This window comes from Elephantulus edwardii, unplaced genomic scaffold, assembly GCF_000299155.1.
Source record: "Elephantulus edwardii isolate Elephantulus edwardi_28Jun2011 unplaced genomic scaffold, EleEdw1.0 scaffold00421, whole genome shotgun sequence".
NCBI classification, from domain to species: domain Eukaryota; kingdom Metazoa; phylum Chordata; class Mammalia; order Macroscelidea; family Macroscelididae; genus Elephantulus; species Elephantulus edwardii.
In genome coordinates this window covers 47,105-55,326 of record NW_006400171.1, presented here as the reverse complement: position 1 = coordinate 55,326, position 8,222 = coordinate 47,105, and positions in this window count along the sequence as shown.

Sequence of the window (8,222 nt, the reverse complement as noted above, 5' to 3'; positions counted from 1 at the left end):
GGGGGCGAGGGATGGACGGAGGAAAATGTGCAATAATAAGCGATTGAAAACTCAAATTCTTTATAAACTTTGTTATAAGAGAATATGTTTCAAGTTCTTCAGCTGCTTCTAAAGTAAATGAGCAGTCTCCTCTTATGTGATTTACTGCTTCTGAAAACAAGCTGGAGTTTCAGCTGAGCTGATTCTGACTTGATGGTAATTAATAACAATAATAAAAATACATTAAATCAGGGCATGCCAACCATTTCACCATATTCGGCCATGATCATCCTGCTCTCCCCCAATCTCGAGTATATTTTTATAAATTCTTGGAAATATCTAAATAAATACTAATTTGGATATCTTTCTCACATCCTAAACAATTCCTCGCTGTTTAGAATATCAAGATTTCTTAGGGATCCTCTGATACACTTTCCTAAAGGCAATTACAACTCTTTTTACTCCTTTTAAAACTTTAACTGAAGACAAAAAACAGAAAAGGCCATTTCCAGCTGCATTTGCAAAGAATAGAGATGCAGAAAAAGAAAAGCTCTACTGAGAAACAAAAAAGAACTAGGAGACATCTTATTCCCTGATCTCAAAACCTACTTCACAGCAGTGATAACAAAAAATATTCCAATGCTAGCCTTTTTAATTTAGTTGGTTCTGTTGTGACATTGTCTATTTCATCTTTTATTCAGATTATCTGTATTTTCCTTGTTTTCTTTTGTTATCTTTGCTAGTGGTTTGTTGATTTTATTGACCTTTTCAAAGAACCAACTCTAAGGTTTTTTTATTGTTTCATTTTGTATTTAATTTATTTCTGCTCTAATTTTTATAATTTCAGTTTTTTTAGAAGCTGATGGGTTTTCTTGCTGTTCTTTTTCAATTTGTTGGAGATGTTGGGTTAGAGATTCAATGGTCACTTTTTCCTGCCTTTTGATGTGTTTGCTAATTGCTATAAATTGCCCTCTGAATACTGCTTTGGCTGTTTCCCAAAGGTTCTGGTAAGTGGTATTTCGTTGTCATTTGTTTCAAGAAACGTTTTTATTTCATTTGTTGTTCCGCTTCCAAATGTATTGTTTTTCTTTTTCTCCTATTATATGAGATATCATCTTAACCAATTAAGAATAACAAAATTCAACAGAGCAGCAAATGCTGTTGTGGAGAAACTGGAACTCTTATTCTTTGTTGGTGGAATGTAAAATGATGCAACTCCTATGGAAGGTAGTATGGCAGTTTCTCAAAAAAGTTGCAAATAGGGGATCCAAGATGGTGGCGAAGGCAGAGACATCGTGGTAAGCTGTGGGAGCAGCAGACCACTTGGAGGAGGGCCACTATGGCCTTCTACAGACCTCTGTTTATTGATAATTGAATAATTAAACAGTTGATGACTGGTCTTCAGTGAAGATCAAGGCTCAACAGCAGGAATTCAAGGATTCTCAAGGAGGAATGGGTGAGTCCCGCAGCTCCCAGCCCTCTCCTGCCGAGCACACACTGCACTGCCCCTGATGCAGCTCCATGAGGCTTCCGCTGTGGGAACACAGGGATTCCCTCATCCAGCATGGATGGTAGGCATTGGGCCTCCCCGAGACTGGTGCAGCAGAGCCGCCATGCTGCTGCTGGGGAGAATTCTTGGAGCCAGGATGGCGGCAGCGGGTGAGACAGGCGGCCGCCTGTGGGGGACACGAGCCCGGCCACCACACGCACCTGCTGCCCCAGCCTGCCTGTGCCACCTACAGGTTTGGGTTTCCTTGGACAGGCCAGAAAAGAGGATCACTGATACAATGGATTGTTGAAAGTCACTGTGAGTTGTCTACAACTTTATGAGGTAGATTGATTCAGTGATTGGGATAATTGGGATGGGTGTGTCAGAGACAGTGTGATTGGCACAGGATAGAGCACGGTTTAGGGCTGTTGTACATAGGGTCGCTATGAGTTGCAAACGACTCGACGGCACATAACAACAACAACAACAACAACAACAACAACACGGAAACAGATGAGGGAGAGAACTGTTTAAAAGGAATATAGGATTATGTATTATTTTCATGACAAGATTACAGAAAAAGAAGTGCATATTAAAGTGGATTGTGTACTCGGGGTGGGGGCTTGTATAACAATGAAAATTTTTTTTCCTTTAAAGAGAAAAATGAACTGCGGTGAGAGAGGCAGGCAGGGAGGAAAATGTGCAACAATGAATGAGGAAAAAATTAAATGGAAAAGAATATGCTGTAAAAATTATATGTTGCATTAAAAATCATTAATAAAAGAAAACATTTAACTAAAAAATTTTTTTAAACTTTTAAAAAACGCTTTTTTCCAATAGGGGGAAAAGACAACCTGGAGACTGAGAAACAACATTTGACAATGACATATCAAACAAGGGTCCTAAGTTTACAGAATAGAAAACATATATAGAAACAAAAGAAAACAAAACACTGATAACCTAATCACAAAATGGGCAAAAGTAATGAAAAACTCTTCACAAAGGAAGACATTCCCATGACAAACAGACACATGAGCAAATTCTCAAAATCTCTGGCAATCACAGAGATGCAAATCAAAACAAAAAGAGGTAACATCTCTCCACGTTAACATTGGAAAAGTTTAACAGGACACCAAATAATAAATTTTTGGAGAGGATATGTGGAGATTGCAAGTCTCATGCACTTCTGGTGATACAACCATTCTGGATGGCCATTTGGCATTTCCTCAAAAAGCTGAGTATAGAAATCCCACATGACTTAGCTATTGCATTGATAGAAATATAGTCCAGGGAAATTAAAACTGAGACATGAATGGAGCTATGCATACCTATGTTCACAATAGCAAGAAAAAGGAAATAGTCAAATTCCAATCAACAAGCAAATGGATTGAGAAATTTTGGTACATGGAATACAATGCAGCACTAAGGAACAACAATTTTGTAAAATACTATATAACATAGGAAAGTCTAGAGAGTATTATGTAGAGTAAACTAATTCAGTCTCACAAGGACAAATACTACATAGACCATTATTGTGAAAGTAGAAAGATAGGTTAGTAAGATGTAAAAAAATGTCCAAAAGGGAAAGGGAAAGGGGGTGGATAAATGGTAAATGTGGAAAACACTAGGATAGCAGAGTTTAGTGGTTTTATGAGGGTGTGAAGGAGTAGGAAATATTCAATGGAAACTTGAATATATTGACTTATAATAGGCACAGATCAATAATAATTATATAAAATATAATGTATATGAATAATTGTATAAAATTCAATACAATTTAAGATTGTATAAAACAAAGTGATTTATAATACAATTATAAAATGGGTAAAAGACATGGAGAGACTTTTCACAGAGGAAGACCTTCAGCTGACCAACACACACATGAAATGCTCAAAATCACTGGCAATAAGAGAGATGAATAGTGGCAAAGTTTAACAGGACAGAAAATAATAAGTGTTTATCAGGATGCCAAATAATAAATTTTAGAGTGGATGTGGAGAACATTATGTTAAGTGAACTAACTTAGTCCCATAAGGACAAATGTTGTGTAAGACCATTATTGTAGAAATAGATGACTAATACAATGTGTATGAGGATCTAAGGGAGGGAGGGTGGGAGCACTGGGGTGATATGGGTGGTGGGAGGGAGTGGGTTAAGGAAATGGGCAAGATCCATTGTGAAAAACAATGCATATGAATTTTGTAAGTAAACCAATATAAAATAAAAAGTTTTTAAAGAACAAAACAAAACCACAATGAGATACCATCTCACCCCAGTAGCAGTGCAAAGTTTAATAGGCAGCAAGCAATAAAAATTAGAATAATGTGTAAGGGTGGGAACTCTTTTGCACTGTTGGTGGAATTGTAAAATGGTACTACCATTCTGGAAGACATTCTGGCATTTCCTCAAAAAGTTCAAACTAGAAATTCTGTATGACCCAATTATTCCATAACTATGAATATACCCCAAGGAAAGTAGAACTGAGATACAATGGAAATCTGTACACTAAAGTTCATAGCAGCATTATTCAACATTACAAGAATATGGAAACAGCCCAAATATCCAACTGCAACTGTCAAGATTGAGAAGTTATGGTACATTCACACAACGGGATACTACATAGCATTCAAGAGCAACAATTGTGAAAAATACTACATAACTTGGGAGAGACTGGAGAACATTATGCTGAGTCCACTAACTCAGTCTCATTAAGACAAATACTGTGCACAACCATTATTGTAAAAATATAAGGATAACTAGAAAAACATGTATGGGGATTCAAAGGGGAAAGGAACGGGAGTGAAGGGGTAAGGTTAGGTAGTGGCAGAACCTTACAACATTGCACTGTTTGGTGGGTGGAGGGAGGGCATAAAGGGAATGGGAAGTATCCAATGGGAATCTCAAAAGTCAGTAATGGCAGGCAGGGTCCAATGGTGATTAATTTTATAAAACGTAATGCTTGGGAATGATTGTATGAAACACAATATGAGTGAAGAACAGTGTGAAACCTAATGTACACAAACTTTATAAGCAAACAAATATAAAATAACGCCCATAATGTATATTAATTAACACAATATATATGAATTATTGTATGTAAACCAATAAAACATAATCAGCATGATATTTGTACAATGTCAGATACATTGATCAAGAGAATAGAATGAAGAACCTAGAAATCGACTCAGCTACCTATGGCCAGCTTATATTTGTGAAAGAATAGAAACCCATTAAATGAGGAAGTAACAGACTTTTTAACAAACTGTGTGGCCCAAACCTAGTATTTACCTGTAGAAAACAGAAAAAGGATTGAATATCTTACACTATACACAGAGGCAAAACAAAATGGATCAGAGATCTAAGGGTAAAAATCCCCAAATCATAAGAGATAAAATATGAACAATCTTTGAAGCCCTAGGCTGCAGTATAGACTTGCAAACAGTATAAACACGTGCAAAAAGGAAGGCGTACAATCGATGAATGGAAGCAGTATAAAATCAAATCCCTATGCAATTCAAAAACCTTCTGTTATATTCAAGAAAAGATTGGGAAATTTTTTCCCCCACAGAATGGGAAATAACATTTGGCAATGAAATTTCAGAATATGATCTTGTAACTAAAGTTTACAGAATACTATAATGTTTTCACAAGAAAAAGACTGATAACTCAGCCACAAAATTGGCCAAAGAAATTAAAAAATACTTCACAATGAAAAAATATTCAGATGGCTAACAAGCACATGATGAAACGTCCCCGTTACTAGCAATCAGAGAGATGCAAACTCAAACAATGTGATACCATTTCATCCCAGCAGCAATATTCAAGTTTAAAACAAGGGCAAACAATAAATGTTGAAGAGGATGCAAAGACAGTGGAACACTTTTGCACTATTGGTGGGATTGTAAAATGGTACAGTCACTATGGAAGACAATTTCATATTTCCTGCAAAAGCTGAACATAGAAATCCCATGTGACCTAGCTATTCAAATGCTATCTATTTCTAATATCCCAAGGAAATAAAAACTGAGGCATGAGTGGAGATATGCTCACCTATGTTCATTGTTGTTGTTGTTGCTGTGTGCCTTCGAGTCGCGTGCGATTCGTAGCAATCCTATGTACAAAATCCCTAAACTCTGCTCTATCCTGGGCAAATCGCACAGTCTCTGACACACCCATGCCAATTACCCCAGTCACTGAATCAATCCACCTCATAGAGGGTCTTCCCCTCCTGGGCCTGCCCTCCACCCTCCCAAGCATGATGTCCCTCTCCAAGGACCAGTACCTCCTTACAAATGACCAAAGTATGTCAGATAAAGCCTCAGAATCCTTGCCTCCAAGGAGCAGCCCAGTTTAACCCTCTCCAGGATGAATCTGCTTGTTTTCTTAGCAGTCCATAGCACCCTCAGCACTCTTCTCCAACACCAAAGCTCAAAAGCATTAATTCTCCTTCTATCCTTCCTGGTCATTGTCCAGCTCTCTGATGTATAACTAGTGATTGCAAAGACCATGGCCTGTATCAGATGCAGCTTAGTCTCCAGAGAGACACCACTGCTCTTCAGCACTTTAAAGAGGTCCCTAACAGCAGACTTTCCCATAGCAATACATCTTTTAATTTCCTGGCTACTGGAGCCAACAGTTTTGACTGTGGAGCCAAGCAAACTAAAGCTGTGAACAATCTCAATCTCTTCGCCAGCCATCCTGATGCTGCTAATAGGTCCAGTGGTGAGAATCTTTGTCTTTTTGACATTGAGCCTCAGTCCATATTGGAGGCTGCAGTCCTTGACCCTCTGCAGCAAGCGCTTCAGGTCCTACTCAGTTTCAGCAAGCAAGGTTGTGTCATCTGCGTAACACAGATTGTTGATAGATCTTCCAACAATCTTGACCTCACATTTCTCCTCATAGAGTTCAGCCTCCCAGATAATCTGTTCTGCATGCAGGTTGAAAAGGTATGGAGACAGGACCCATCCCTGGAATATGCCCTTCCCAATTTTGAACCATGCATTTTTTCCTTGCTCTGTTCTGATGACTGCCTCTTTGTCCAAGTGTAGGATTCTCATTAGCATGATCAATAAATGAGAGACTGTATTTTCACTTTGTAACAAGAAATCAGGAGGTCAGCAGTAAGTGGTTTTGGTTTGGCAGCTCAAGGATTCAGGTCTGAGATTGCTGCAGAAATTCTGGTATTTTCTTGATGGTTTCCTTTTGGTTCTATGGTTATTGCTTCTCTAACACCATGTGGTTATTCTTGGCTAGAAAGTCAAAGGATGAAAGGATGCAAATCAGCTTCTTGAAGATTTATATAAGGTGTTTCAGTTGCTTATATGTTACTGTTGCACTGTCTCTACTAGACAAGAGGATATCTTGAAGGATTATAGGATGAGAGTAACATGTTGAAAAAACATAAATTATTCTAATTTTAGATATTTTGTTGTTCTTATTAAGTGTTGTCAAGTTGATTGTGATTCACAGTGATCGTATGAGCCACAAATCTGAATCCTGTCTTATCCTGTGCTATCTTCATAATTTCTTACACATTTGAGCTTAATGTTGTAATCACTGTGTCAATTTTGTAATTTTCTTAAGAACTGTCATTTCTTTCACTGATTCTCTAAAGTTCCAAGCATGATGTCCATTTCCAAGGAATAACAGGCGCCATCAGTAGCTGCCATGTCATCAGCAGCCATTGATGGTTATTAACTAGGTACTTTGTGGGGATCACCACAGTTTGATTAGGCCATGTGGGACCCCTTGAACTCAGGCAGAAGGAAGCAGGACAGCTGGAGCTTGAGTGAGGCAGCAGACCCAGTTCTCTAAGGGAAAACCAAGACTTCCTGGTTTTCCATTCATATACTTTGTGGGAATCACTACAGTTTGATCCTTGGTCCTGAGGGCTTTGAGTCAAGAAGAAACCACAAATATACAGGTCCTTTACAAAGCACTGCCGTACTCTTAGTCACTACTTAGTTACAATGACTTAACATCTACTAAAATAAGACTCACATAATGTCAAGAAAGTGGAAGTCTTTCACAGCTATCATGGAAAAAACCTAAAAATAATCCATCTCCTAAAAAAGCAAACCAAATAAACACCCAGATAGAGAGAACTAGAAAAATGTATTGATGTGGAGTTATTTGAACAGCTACAGAAGAAGATGCAAATGATGGAAGAAGCAATTAAGAAAGCAAATATCCCAGAAACAACAGTCCAGAAGAAATATATTGATGAGGGGCATCTTCAACAGGTATGGAAGAAAATACAAAAGATGGAAGAAATAACTGCTAGAATAGATAAAGAGGAATAAGAATTTTAAAAATCATCACAAGACGAAAAGGGCTCAAGCAACACAGTACTAAAAATAATAGAAAAGTGGGAAAATGCAATCCAGATTATTAAGACCAAAATGGCAGAAGTCTCCAATGAGCTGGTAGCACATAAAAAGTAGAACTGAAGAGATGGAACAGAGAGTCAGTGAGTTGGAAGACAAGAGCCTCACTGAAAACATACGTGAAGAAAAATCAGAGATGTGACATAAAGAAAATGGGGGGGGGAAATTAGAAACATGTGATGACATCAAACGGAGTAACATACGTATGAACGGAATTCCAGAACAGGAGAGTGACAGGGATATCACTGAGAAAATAGTGGAAGAAGTGCTAGAAGTAAAACAACTATGAGATATCATCTCACCCCAGTCAAAATAGCAAAATTTAACAGAACAGCAAGCAACAAATGCTGGCGAGGTTGTGGAGAAAC